Source organism: Leucoraja erinacea, chromosome 12 (assembly GCF_028641065.1).
Source record: "Leucoraja erinacea ecotype New England chromosome 12, Leri_hhj_1, whole genome shotgun sequence".
Taxonomy (NCBI): domain Eukaryota; kingdom Metazoa; phylum Chordata; class Chondrichthyes; order Rajiformes; family Rajidae; genus Leucoraja; species Leucoraja erinaceus.
In genome coordinates, this window is record NC_073388.1 from 12,443,370 (window position 1) to 12,454,009 (window position 10,640).

Sequence of the window (10,640 nt, forward strand, 5' to 3'; positions counted from 1 at the left end):
ATGGTTTAAAAAGCAATGAACCAATTAATCTTCTGGTTTTATTTAATGAAAAAAAAACACACAATTATTTTGAACCATAAAATATTTACAAATGAGGTTGGAGAATAGAATTTAGCTAATTGCCTTCAAAATGCAGATAGACATGAATGTTTCTCTGTAAGAAAAAGGCACATAGCAATTACAAAAGTGGAATAATTTATTTAATCATCTGGATAGTCCAACTCAATCTATTTGGTTTCCCTTATTAACCTAGAAATTATGGTGTGCTGTATGACTATAATGCTTCGTAATCATAATACCTTGTCCTACTGCTGTTTAAACTATTAATTAGGAACATATTAAACAAAGGACTTTCATTTGCTCAAAATGGTTCACTGAACATAAAACTCCTTCGAATCGCCTGGTTTGGAAGGTCTTGAGGAAAAGCTGGACAGACTTGGAAACACTGGAGGTTGAAGAGAGATGTGATCAAAGTATACAAAATAATGAGAGGCATACATTGGGTAGACAATCAGAACCTTTTTTTTCCAGGGTGGAAATGTCATAGAACAGAGGGCACAGGGGAAAGAAGCAAAGTTTGAGAAGTGTGGAAAGTTTTTTTTTTAATCATTTACTTACTTACAGAGGGTGGGTGCCTGGAATGCTGCAGCGCCAGGAATGATGGCGAAGGCAGATATGATAGTTGCATCGAAGAGGCGGTTAAACATGCACGTGGATATGCAGGGAATGGAGGGATATGGATCATATGCAGGCAGATTACGTTAGTTTACTTGGCATCATATTCAGCACAGACATTGTGGGCCGAAGGGCCTGCTCCTGTGCTCTACTGTTCTATGTTCCAAAAATAGCCACTGTTCTAACCTATGAAAAACAGCATCACATTTGACATTGCAGGTGGCCACACAAAACAAAACAATGGAATAAGTGGCCTTTAGGGAAGTTGAAGAAATGATGACCCTTTTTAGGATTTTTTTTGCGTTACCTCGACCCTACATGTCAACTTTAAGATGACACCATTCACTCTGCATTAAAAATATGCTCAAGTATCTGGATTGGATTAGACCCGCAGCATTCCGACAGATCTGACTGGTTAATCTTCAAGCCATAAAACTAATAGGTTGTTTTTAAGGGGGGGGGGGGGTTTAGCCTACGGCACCTGGTATTCCCAGTTGGTCTCCCATCCAAGTACTAACCAGGCCTGAGCCTGCTTAGCTTCCGAGATCAGATGGGATCGGGCGTGTTCAGGCTAGTATGGCCATAGGCCATAAAACTAATAGGTTAAGAAGTCATCTGGTAAATATGACATTACATAATTTCTAAGTTTTACACCATGAAACTAAATAGTGGGCTTGACAAGAGTGATCAGATTTGTAAAGCATAGTCAGTATGTGCTAGTTCCTAGTTGTTAATCAAAGCATGAAGTCTCAGTAGGTGAACATGGGGTGACATTTCCTGCTGTACACTATCACCATTAAGGACGGTGTATCTACAAATGAAAATGTTCTTGGTTTGATTCCCACCTGTGGGAAGTTCCCTCACGTCAGAGGGCGTTAGTTGGCCTCATCATTCCATGGAAAGGAATGGAAAAAGCTTGGTCCTGCATTCAGCAAGTCCATTTGGAAACTATTCATTCGAATAGAATCAAATTCACCTATAACCGTGTCACCGTTAAATAGTCTGCGAGTATCTACCAGTCCATTTGGCAAGTGGTAGGCACCCACATTCATGGAGCTGCAGCCCAGGAGGAATCAACACCAAAATAGCTTTGATCGTAACAAATGTTTTCTTTTTCCAAAAAGAGATAAATGATACAGCTATCATCATGACTAACTTAGTTGACTTTCTCAAATGACACAACCATTTAGTCTTGGTAATGAATAAAATCTACAACTTCATCAAGGCTAGGTGTACCATTATTCTAACATTTCAGTTCAACTAATTCACTATACACCACGTAGTACTTTTCTCTCTGCGAATTAAATACCTATGTATTCATATTTAAACAACCTGACATTCTACCCAACACTATCTGAAGTACATTTCATGGATAAGTTGCACTGGCATAAGATTCATTTCTCTAAAAATCAAGATACAGCTTGTGCTTACAACACATGAAAATATAAAATAGCTACAATATGACACTTCAGTTTGCACGAGTAACATTGCCACATTTAAACTTTAATTAACTTGTGCACATTTCTATTGGGTTTTCCGGGTTTTCATTCATCTTGCTTTCTCTTGGGTTTCTTCGGATTACGAGATCTGCTTTTTGCTTTGCAAAGAGGACAGATAGGAGCATTCCGATGGATTTGTTGGTGACAAGACAAACATGCCTAAGGATAGATATAGGACAATTAGTAACTTCCCTTGGATCAATGTAGATATTACTGTCGAAGAATCACTATTACTATTTTGCCGGGCCATGATTATGCACATAGAAACATAGAAAATAGGTACAGGAGGAGGCCATTCGGCCCTTCGAGCCAGCATCGCCATTCATTGTGATCATGGCTGATCGTCCCCTACCAATAACCCGTGCCTGCCTTCTCCCCATATCCCTTGACTCCACTAGCCCCTAGATTTCTATCTAACTTGCTCTTAAATCCATCCATTAAATACATGGCATAGAAAATGCTCTTTATCACACATGTAATATAGGCAGACACAAGGAACTGCAGATGTTGGTTTACAAAACAAAAGTCACAAAGTACTAAGAGTCTCTTGCCCAGAATAGGGGAAATCGAGAACCAGAGGACAAAGGTTTAAGGTGAGGGGGGAAAGATTTTCTAAGAATATGAGGGGTAACTTTTTCAAGCAAAGGGTGGTGGGTGTCTGGAACGAGCTGCCAGAGGAGGTGGTTGAGGCAGGTACTACCGCAACAACAGGTACATGGATAGGACAGGTTCAGAGGGATATGGGCCAAATGTAGGTAGGTGGAACTAGTGTAGATGGGACATGTTGGCCTATGTGGACAGGTTGGGCTGAAGACATGTTTCCATGCTGCAAGACCCTGTGACTCTGCTAGAGAAACTCAGTGAGTCAGGCAGCATCTCTGGAGGACATGGATAGGCAAATTTTCAGGTCAAGGACATTAGGTCAGGGAGGTGCAAGGTGGAAATGTTCTCCAGTGATGCTGCCTAACCTGCTGAGTTACTCCAGCAATTTGTGTCCATTTCTGATTTTCCTCCAGTATCCACTGCAGACCCACCAAATTCAGAGATGCAGAAATCCAGAGATCAATGATCTGAGATTGTTTATTAAGCCTTCATAGAGAGGTCCTGATTAACATTACCTTCATGGGAGGGGGTTGTTGTCGGAACGTGGCTGTTTGTCGGGCGTCCTGTTTCCTGGCCACCTGTAGTTGTTGAGCAGCAGCGGCTGCAGCAGCCAGCGACTCTGGTATAGGTGGTTCCTGAGGCTCTGTCTGCCATTCTGCTTTCTGCTTCTCAAAGTAACTAAATGGTAAAAAACGTTATAGTTGTTATTGATTGGCACAAATACCGACGCTCCCCACCTAACATAAAGGTTACGCTCCGCGGACCCTTGCGTAAATCAGGTGTGACGCAAGTCGGAAACGGAAATGAGAACATTACGGAGATTCGGCACATCAGAGAGGATTATCTTGAACCTCTCTACAGGTCTACAGCAGAGAGCATATGGACTGGTCGCATCACGGCCTAGTTCGGCAACTTGAACGCACAGGCGCAGAGAAAATTGAAAAATGTGGTGAACACTGCCCAGTCTATCATGGGTACAGACCTCCCCACCATCGAAGGGATTCAGAGGAGTCGCTGCCTCAAAAAGGCAGCCAGCACCATCAGAGACCCACACTACCCTGGCCACATACTCGTTTCACTCCTGCGATTGGGAAATATGTATAGGAGCCTGAAAACTGTAACATCCAGGTTCAGGAACAGCTTCTTCCCCAAAGCCATCAGGCTATTAAACACTCCAACCTCCAAATAAGCTCTGAACTACATAGACTTGGGGGCATTAGTTTTGTCTTTCTGCATATGTATATAATGTATAATATATATACACACACAGGACTTTGTTTTTGGTTATTATATTCTGTACAGAATACTGTTTTTACTGAAGAACGGTCTCGACCCAAAGCGTCACCTATTCCTTTACTCCATAGATGATGCCTCACCTGCTGAGTTTCTCCAGCATTTTTGTCTACCTTCGATTTTTCCAGCATCTGCAGTTCCTTCTTAAACAACTGTTTTTCACATATTCTGTTGTGCTGCTGCATGCAAGAATTTAATTATTCTGTCTAGGGCATACAACAATAAATAGCCTTGACCACAGTCCACGCATAAGTTTACTATTCCTCGCGGTGACCCTGTGGAGGTCCGACGCTAATAACTCAGGGAGGGTCAGTGGACTTAAAGAGTTGCTTATACAAGTGCAAGTTCATGCCAGTCGTCTATCATGCAAGTGGGGTAGTGCCTGTACTTTGCATTCAGGTTATATCAATATTAATAATCACCTCAATAGCCAAATTGAATACAAACAAGTTTGAGTATGACTCCCCTCCGTGTATTTATACAGTATGACATGCCTCCTTCTCCTCAAGGTACTATTTTTTACACCAACATATTTCAACGGTTGCCAACAATTCCCCAGCTCCCTACACAACTCTTCAAAGGACCCAGATACACTTCTTGTATCCATCAACCACTCTCCTGTCTAGCACCTCACCTGTAGTTATGGATGATGCAAATATCACTGTGTGCCCTGTAATTTCTTCCCGAACTCCCCACTAGGATGGGCGAGGGTGCACTTGATCAGATACCAGGAATGTGGCCATTGCCTCAGGAGTTGCCATGTTAAGCATTGTGGCAGAGTCAAGAATGTTTAATTGATGACCAGAACAGGACAATGAAGTTCTATCTTGCAGCAGCACAACAGGCTTGTAAACAAAATAAGGTAAAAACTCAATAAATATAAAAACCCCAACGTAGTGCAAAGCAAAATATAAACCACAAAGATCCTAATGCAACCAAGACGGTCCGTAGTGTAGATGGTATTTGTAGTGTTCAATGGCCTGATGGTTGTTGGGAAGATTTTCTTGATTGGTATGGGTGTCAGCGATTATGGGAAGAAGACAGGAGAATGGGGTTGAGAGGGAAAGATAGATCAGCCATGATTGAATGGCAGAGTAGATTTGACGGGGCTGAATGGCCTAATTCTGCTCTTATAACTTATGAACATCTGAAGAAGCTGTCCCTGAACCTGGGGGGGGGTCACAGTTTTCTGCCATTCTTCTTGGGAGATTCCAGATCAGCTATTTCCCCTCTGACTCACAGGAGATTTGGCAGTGTTCCTATCCTAATACCTATGGCAAACCCACTGTCAAGTCAGCATGCAATCCCTGCCACAACTCCTCGTGGTGGGCACAGCAGCAGCAATGACTGCCTGCATTGGCAGGAGGAAACTCCTACACAGATTTCATGTGTTCTACTGCAACATGACCTTGCAGGGAATGTCTGGTGTTGTGCTGCTGTAATGCCATCAGGACAATACAGATTAGTAACCTAGTCAGAAAGCAACACAGCTGGACCTGTGCATTTCCTTGTCCATAATCCACTCACCAGTATTAACATCAGAAGGAAAGATCAATTATCCTCTAACAAATGTGTTGGGTCGAATTAGAATGCTCCAGCCGTTTCTCTGGCTGAAAATAGCTAAATCAGCAAAGACATTACAGCTGAACTCTGCTGTTTCTTGTCAGAGCAAGTTGATATCATATTCAGCAACATCTCTCCGTACCAAACCACTCAGGAGCATTTGAGGACTTTGCAAGCTATACTTCAAATCCTAGTGTAGGATGGAACTGCAGATGCTGGTTTAAACCCAAAAAGCTGGAATGGAATAATTCAGCAGGATCCCTGGAGAACACAAATAGGTGATGTTTCAGATTGAGATCCTTCTTCAGTCTGAAAGAGCAACCCAACCCGAAACATCATCCATCCATGTTCTCCAGAGAGGTGCCTGTCCGACTTAATTACTACTGCACTTTGGTGCCTTTTTCTGGTCAAATAGGTCTGGTTTTTGGAAGTGTCGTGATACAAGCCCCAGGTGTTTGAAGGTGTTGTACCAAATGCAGAATAAGTTAGGGTGCCCTACACTGATGCAGAAGATCAGAATGTTTTTTGTGGAAGACTTTAAGGAGATTCAGGTCTGTCATAGGCAAAGAGAAAGGTGTGTGAAGAGCCACAGGTTACAGGACTTGGAGTGTGTGTAAATCAGTAAACAACTGCAAATAAATCATCAAGATTTGATGCAACATGGACTGCAGATTATGGATTTTTTTTTAAAACATTGCTCTATTTAATAGAGATGTTAAAGGCAGAAATATGGATTTCAACAGCAGGTGAGTTGAAGGCCGGGCAATATAAATGATATTGTGGAAGGAAAGTAAATCAAAATCTGCCTGGACTCTTTGGTTTCAAAGATCTCCAAGATGTATTGGGAGTGTTGTTTTGTGTTTTTTATGTTGTTTATTTTGTTTTGGTTAGTCTAGTTTTTTGGTTTTAGTTTCCGTTTTTGGGGAGGGGGGTTGAAACGGGGTTTGCAGTCTCTCCCTGCGGGGGAATACGACCTTTTTGTTGTATTCCCCTTCTCTGCCTCCGTCTGCGATGAGGCCTAATGGAGCTGACGACCTCGAGGCTCCGGAGGCAGAGCACCGTCAGGACTCACCCTGAGCTCGCTCCCGTGAGGGTGGTCCGGCTCAGGGCTGGAAGAGGTTGGGACGCTTCCGTGAGGACGGCCAGCCCGAGGGTGGAACGAGGCTCCCGTCGGAGTGGCTGAGCTCGGGAAGGTGCGGCGCTGGCAGCCCGAGGGAGGTTCGGTGCCCAAGTCGGGGCGTCCCAGCCCGAGGCTGAAGACGGCGCAGTACTCACGTGAGGGTGGCTGGGACGGTGTTCTGGCGGTGGTGGCCTGAGTCCGGGGTTCGGCCGCGGGCCAGCGGCTGCGTCTGCAGAACTGGTGGGCGGCAGCTTCAACCACCCCGGGCCGCGATGTTTGAGCCGCGGGACTGTTCTTAACATCGCCCGGGGGGGTATCGCCTCAGCGCAGAGGGAGAAGAGGAGGGAAGAGACTGCAGACCTAAGACTTTTGCCTCCATCACAGTGAGGAGATGCTGGGTGGACTCACTGTGGTGGATGTTAATATGTGTTTATTGTTGTTTTATTGTATTGTATTATATGTATGACTGCTGCAATTTCGTTCAGACTTTGGTCTGAATGACAATAAAAGGCTATCTATCTATCTGTGATAAAAGGTGTGCAATTTGTGACAGAAGACATAGAAACATAGACAATAAGTGCAGGAGTAGGCCATTCAGCCCTTCGAGCCTGCACCACCTTTCAATATGATCATGGCTGATCATCCCACTCAGTATCCTGTACCTGCCTTCTCTCCATACCCCCTGATCCCTCTAGCCACAAGGGCCACATCTAACTCCCTCTTAAATATAGCCAATGAACTGGTCTCAACTACCTTCTGGTCTGTGGTCTTCTGGTTACCCATTTAGCCATTCCCAAGTGGACTATTGGTCATAATATTCACCAACACAAAGGCAGCAGTGGGAACCAGCCAAACTGAAAAATTTGACGGGGATAGAAATGTATTTTTCATCGCTTTTACTAAATGGATGACTTGACTTCCTCTATTTTCTTCACTAAAGCCTACAAATGGATAAACAACTTAATACCCAAAAGTTGTACTCCGCCAAATCAAAGATGCTTACTCAAGGGAAAGCTTTTCTTCTTCCTCACACAAGTCTGGTAATCGTTGCAAACCCAGAGTCATTCGCAAAGCATCAACATGTTCTTTAAGAGGCTTGTACTCCTCATGCAAACGTCTTGTAGACTCAAGCAGCTTGTTCAAGTCATTTTCAGATTGCTTTATCGTATTCTCCATCTGCATAAAGGAGAAAAAGCCCTTAGCAGAAGCAGTGCATGAGAAATGGAAACATAAATACATTAGTAAATAGGTGCAGGAGTAGGCCATTCGGCCCTTCAAGCCAACATGGCAAAATGATCATGGCTGATCATCCAAAATCAGTACCCCATTTCTCCCCATATCCTTTGATTCTGTTAGCCCTCAGAGGTATATCTAACTCTCTCTTGAATACATCCGTTGAATTGGCCTCCACTACCTTCTTTGGTAGAGAATTCCACAGATTCACAACTTTCTGGGTGAAAAGGTTTTTCCGTCATCTTGGATCTAAATAGCCTACCCCTTATTCTTAAACTGTGACCCCTGGACTGGACTGGACTGGACTAGACTCCCCCAACATCGGGAGCATGTTCCCTGCATGAATCTCTGGAACTCTCTGCCACAGACGGTAGTTGAGGCCAATTCATTGGCTATATTTAAGAGGGAGTTAGATGTGGCCCTTGTGGCTAAAGGGATCAGAGGGTATGGAGAGAAAGCAGGTACGGGATACTGAGTTGGATGATCAGCCATGATCATATTGAACGGCGGTGCAGGCTCGAAGGGCCGAATGGCCTACTCCTGCACCTAATTTCTATTTTTCTATGTTTCTAATATGATCATGGCTGATCATTCAACTCAGTATCCCATCCCTGCCTTCTCTCCATACCCCCTGATCCCTTTAGCCACAAGGGCCACATCTGACTCCCTCTTAAATATAGCCAATGAACTGGCCTCAACTACCTTCTGTGGCAGAGAATTCCACAGATTCACCACCATTTCAATCACATACCTGGAAACAAAAATTCTTGGTATGAACAATGAATTTTGAAAATTGTCTTTGTTTGCACAAGGTGTCTCTGATCCAGCCTGCCGCTACCCAGAATGCTATTGAGGTTCATTTTTTCTCCGCAGATGCAAGAGAAAGATTTGCAACTTTGAACCAATACAGTGGAGAAGTTTGTAGGAAGGAACTGCAGGTGTTAGTTTACACCGCAGATAGACACCAAATGCTGGAGTAACTCAGCGGGACAGGCAGCATCTCTGGAGAGAAGGAATGGGTGACATTTCGGGTCGAGACCCTTCTTCAAACTGAAGGGTCTCGACCCGAAACGTCACCCATTCGTTCTCTCCAGATATGCTGCCTATCCCGCTGAGTTACTCCAGCGTTTTGTGTCTATCTGCAGTGGAGAAGATGACAGGAAGCAGACACCACTTCTAGCTTGATGAGAGGTCCATATTGGCTCTTTATCTCACCACAAAAAAAGAGCAAGGACATACCGTTGTTTTTTAAATAAGATTTTCTGTTTTTGTTTGAATTTAGATTTCCATGAAAAAAATCATGAGAGGAATTGATAGGGTGAATGTACTGTGTTTTTACCCAGGATAGAGGAATCAAGAACTAGAGGACATTGGTTTAAGGTGAGAGGTGAAAGCTTTAACATGAACCTGAGGGGCAACCTTTTCTCTCAGTGGCTGGTGGGTAGATGGAACGAGCTGCCAGAGGAGGAAGTTGAGGCAGGTACAATTTAGAAAGACACTTGGACAGATATTTAGATAGAAAAGGTTTAGAGGGATAAGGGCCAAATGCAGGCTAATGAGATTAGCTTAGATTGGGCAGCTTGGTCAGCATGGACGAGTTGGGCCGAAGGGCCTGTTTCCGTCCTGTATGGTTCTACGAGAAGCTACAGTAATTTGCCTTTTTGTTCTAAACAAGTTAGCTGCCTACTAAATTTTTAAATAAACTACCAAATGGAAATTTAAGCTAATTAGCATCTGGTTAGAACTCATTGTTGCAACAAAATGTTAAAAGAAAAAACTGGGACATGTTCAATTTGCTTTAACCCAGTATGTTCGATAGTTAGTTATCATTGATACACTGAATCAATGCCTATTTTTAATACGGTCTCAGTTTTACAACTAATGATTTACAATGAATTCAACTTGGTGCAAAAAAAACGCAACGCAATGTTAAGGTGCCTTCGACATACCACGTTGATATCAGCATGGATCAGTCTCAGTTCTTCTACATGAGCCATCTTCTCCTGCAGCAAGAGGTCCATTTCATGCTTGTAGTCCTTCAAGTGTCTTTCTTCAGATTCCAGTGCATCGAATTCAGTCTTCAACCGAGATTTAATTTTTTCCATTTGCACCGTCTTAGACCTGCAATTACACATGAACGTTTCAGGTTCCTGAAATCTAAAGACTTTTATAATTTTGTTTCGCATCACTGTGAACAACTTGCAGTGGTACACTAAAGCTTTAAATAATACATCCGTTTTCATCGGTCTGGCAAGCAGTAGTACTCGACAAATACCAGACCCAGAAGGATTCTACCTTATTGGAGCCAGTGTGTTTGTGGTCACCTCACGGCCTGGTGCAACCCAGCACTTAAGGGCCTGTCCCACCAACATGCGATGGCATGCGTCTAGCGCGACCAAACGGAAGCGGAATTCGCGCTGAGTTTGCGCTAAGTTCGAGGTAAGAACGCGCTAAGTACGCGGTAAGTACACGCAAAGTTCGCGCGTGACGTAATTTACGTCAAACTCACCAAACAGCTGGGCAGGAGGCGGGCCGACTGAATTTGGACGTCGCACGGCGTCGGGTGGTGACATCATCGCGCAACAGCACACCGGGCGGTGATGTCATCGAGCAACGCCGCGCGCTAGGCGTACGCCGTCAAGACGCTGCATACG

At 43.9% G+C, this 10,640-nt stretch overlaps 1 non-coding gene across 1 annotated transcript; it reads right to left on the reverse strand.

The window, feature by feature from the left end:
- Positions 1–1,144: 1,144 nt before the first annotated feature.
- LOC129702422 (5S ribosomal RNA) lies at positions 1,145–1,263 on the reverse strand. The gene has a single exon (XR_008724380.1). It is a non-coding gene; the product is annotated as a 5S ribosomal RNA (ribosomal RNA).
- Between the last annotated feature and the right edge of the window lie 9,377 nt (positions 1,264–10,640).